Raw genomic sequence first — 4,527 nt, 5'->3', positions numbered from 1 at the left:
TGAAAAACGAAACAGCTAACGTGATACTAATTCGATCATTAACTTTAACAGTCGTTGGTGAAATTTGGTCTTAAGGTTACGTCACTGCCTGCACAGACAAAGTATTGAGTTATTTAATACCGTAGAATAGATATAACAATCGAAAAAATCGAGACTTAAATGTAAGATGATACCACCTCTTATAGAAAGACTTTTGAGCAAGCGTCAGCGCGATGTAGAAGACGCACGGCGCCATCTATTATGAATTTTTTGAACAAATTTACGACCCTTACAACCCTTTTTTCCAGTAAAAAAGTAGCCTATGTCCTTTCTCAGGCTTTAGACTATCTGTATACAAAATTTCATTACAATCGGTTCGGTAGTTTTGGCGTTTGGCGTGAAAGCGAGACTGACAGACAGACAGAGATACTTTCGCATTTATAATATTAGTATAGATTATGTGCACACTGCACAGCTGTTTTTGGGTATTTTGATTAATTAAGGGCCGCGCTACACCGGAATGGCAGCGGCGAGGCGAGCACTTTCAGCGCTGCCATTCCGGTGTAGCGCGGCCCTAAGAGGGGTACCACTTACCAGGGTTTTAAAAAGTTTTTAAATTTGACACAAATTTTGTTGACACCGCGCGCTATAAACTAAAGTCCACGCGGACGAAGTCGCGGGCAACAGCTAGTATATATATAATATTATTATAATATTATTAAACATCATATTCTAACGTATTAAAAACTATAAACAAAAACATACTAACTAATAAGTATGATTAGTTCTATGTTACAATAAAGTAGAAAATAAAAGGCCATCTGTTGAATCGTATTAGAACTAAAATGTTCATTCCATCGATATATTTCTGGATTTTTTATAATATTATACATAAAATATGTTTAAGATTTTTGAAATTTTATTTTAATACACATCCAAGACCTAGGAAAATTGAAAACTTTTTGTTCCGCCTGCGGGACTCGAACCCAGGACCCCCGGGATGAGCGCTGGCCACGCGCAATGCGAATTCATTTTCATCGAAATTTTCATGGAAATAAGATATTTTCCCACATCAAAATGTAGCCTATGTCCTTTCTCAGACTCTAGAATAACTGTATACAAAATTTCATTGCAATCGGTTCAGTAGTTTTGGCGTGAAAGCAAGACAGACAGACAGACAGACAGACAGAGATACTTTCGCATTTATAATATTAGTATGGATTATAATATTATTAAACATCATATTCTAACGTATTAAAAACTATAAACAAAAACATACTAACTAATAAGTATGATTAGTTCTATGTTACAAAAAAGTAAAAAATAAAACGCCATCTGTTGAATCGTATTAGAACTAAAATGTACATTCCATTGATATATTTCTGGATTTTTTATAATACTATACATAAAATATGTTTAAGATTTTTGAAATTTTATTTTAATACACATCCAAGACCCAGGAAAATTGAAAAGTTTTTGTTCCGCCTGCGGGACTCGAACCCAGGACCTCCGGGATGAGCGCTGGCCACGCGCAATGCGAATTAATTTTCATCGAAATTTTCATGGAAATAAGATATTTTCCCACATCAAAATGTAGCCTATGTCCTTTCTCAGACTCTAGAATAACTGTGTACAAAATTTCGTTGCAATCGGTTCAGTAGTTTTGGCGTGAAAGCAAGACAGACAGACAGACAGACAGAGATACTTTCGCATTTATAATATTAGTATGGATTATAATATTATTAAACATCATATTCTAACGTATTAAAAACTATAAACAAAAACATACTAACTAATAAGTATGATTAGTTCTATGTTACAATAAAGTAAAAAATAAAACGCCATCTGTTGAATCGTATTAGAACTAAAATGTACATTCCATTGATATATTTCTGGATTTTTTATAATATTATACATAAAATATGTTTAAGATTTTTGAAATTTTATTTTAATACACATCCAAGACCTAGGAAAATTTAAAACTTTTTGTTCCGCCTGCGGGACTCGAACCCAGGACCCCCGGGATGAGCGCTGGCCACGCGCAATGCGAATTCATTTTCATCGAAATTTTCATGGAAATAAGATATTTTCCCACATCAAAATGTAGCCTATGTCCTTTCTCAGACTCTAGAATAACTGTGTACAAAATTTCGTTGCAATCGGTTCAGTAGTTTTGGCGTGAAAGCAAGACAGACAGACAGACAGACAGACAGACAGACAGAGATACTTTCGCATTTATAATATTAGTACATCCAAGACCCAGGAAAATTGAAAAGTTTTTGTTCCGCCTGCGGGACTCGAACCCAGGACCTCCGGGATGAGCGCTGGCCACGCGCAATGCGAATTCATTTTCATCGAAATTTTCATGGAAATAAGATATTTTCCCACATCAAAATGTAGCCTATGTCCTTTCTCAGACTCTAAAATAACTGTGTACAAAATTTCATTGCAATCGGTTCAGTAGTTTTGGCGTGAAAGCAAGACAGACAGACAGACAGACAGACAGACAGACAGAGATACTTTCGCATTTATAATATTAGTATGGATTATACGGACGGACAGACAGACAGACAGACAGACATGACGAATCTATAAGGGTTCCGTTTTTTGCCATTTGGCTACGGAACCCTAAAAATGAGTCGCTGAATGTGTTGCTAAGCGCAAAACTCGAGAACGGTTGGACCGATTTCGCTAATTCTTTTTTTTTAATATTCCTTGAAGTACGAGGATGGTTCTCACGGAGAGAAAAATTCTAAAAAAAATAAATTAAAAAATTTCCTGAAAAAGTCTAAAACAACACTTTTATAATATACTCCCATACAAAAGATTTGTGATAATACTTAAAAGTCAAATATATATATATATATATATAAAAATGGATTTTCAATTATGTTAGTAACGCTAAAACTCGAAAACGGCTGAACGGGTTGGGCTAATTTTAGTCTTAAAATATTCGTAGAAGTCCAGGGAAGGTTTTAAAGTGACACGAAGTTCACCGGGGTCCGGGACAGCTAGTAGAGATATATAAATCGGTTCAACTATTCATGCGTGTAAAGGTAACAGACAGACAAATTATTTAAAGCACGTTAAAGAATTAACAGCTGTGCGAGTCAGTAGTGAGTAAATTGTAGGGACCCCAGAGACCAGAGTAGGTTAATTTATTATTTAACATCGAATTGGAAAATTTATTATCCAAGACCTAATTTATTATTCGTAGTCTAGACTCCATGGAAGACCGCCATTTTGCCAATAGGATTAACCATAATAAAATAAAATTTATAATAGTTATTATTAGATTAGATTCAGAATTAAGTCAATTTTTAACCCCTAATGGAAACAGGGGTGTTATAAGTTTCACATGTCTGTCTGTGCGGTGTGCCTGTGTGTTACGACCGTGGGGCGTGGTTACGACTTACGATGCCACAAATACAGACAGACAGACACGTCAAATTTATTAAAATACTAACTACACTTCTCTAACTCTTAGGGTGAAGCCAAACGAGCGTAATTTGTGAGTTGTGAGTCGCAGAATTTCGGCTGGCAGAAATTCTGCTGCATTCCGTTTCATAAAGTCCTGTTTGATTCACACGAGCGTAATTTTGTGAATGATTTGTATAAAAAGATATTTACGCGACCGAAATTCTGCGACTCACAAGTCACAACAAATTACGCTCGTTTGGCTTCACCCTTGGTAGGCAGCATGTAGGACATTCTGAAAATGGCCTGGTTTCATAGAAACCGACCACCGGTGTGGGGGGTATTAATATTTATTTTAAATTTATTCAGAACTAAAACAATTTTGATTTGATTTGATTTTGATTTACTAGACACCTGAGTGACCCGCAACTCCGCGCCAAAATTTGTTCGCTGTATCTCTATTTGAGATTCTCAAAGTATCTCCATACCAAATACCACGTTCTCACAGAAAACCGGCGTGAAACAGCGCTTCCGCTGTGTTTCGCCGAGTGAGTGAGTTTACCGGAGGCCCAATCCCCTACCCTATTCCCTTCCCTACTCTCCCCTATTCCCTTCCCTTCTCATCCCTACCCTCCCCTATTACCCTATTCCCTCTTAAAAGGCCGGCAACGCACCTGCAGCTCTTCTGATGCTGCAAGTGTCCATGGGCGACGGAAGTTGCTTTCCATCAGTTGGAGACCCGTTTGCTCGTTTGCCCCCTTATTTCATAAAAAAAAAAATCATCAAAATCGGTTCAACGGTTTGAACATGAGGAGGTAACAAACAGACACACAGACACACTTTCTCATTTATAATATTAGTATAGATGACACTCGATTAAGATCACGTCAAATAAACTACTCATGCAAAAGTATTGCAAAATTCTATATCACAGAGTTATCAAAGTTTGAGCAACAAAGCTGTAAAAATTAGGACACACTGCCTTTAGGGTAATGATGTGGAACATAAAATGTCGAAAATACGGGCGTTTTGTGATACCGATACTTTTCTATAAGTTTGTATGCTACATTGTTTAAGGGCAGGTTATTCCTAAATTAGCAGGTCGATGTCTGTCAGTGCGAATATCGACAT

This window comes from Aricia agestis, chromosome 22 (genome assembly GCF_905147365.1).
Source record: "Aricia agestis chromosome 22, ilAriAges1.1, whole genome shotgun sequence".
Taxonomy (NCBI): Eukaryota; Metazoa; Arthropoda; class Insecta; order Lepidoptera; family Lycaenidae; genus Aricia; species Aricia agestis.
Note: the sequence above shows the minus strand (reverse complement) of the source record.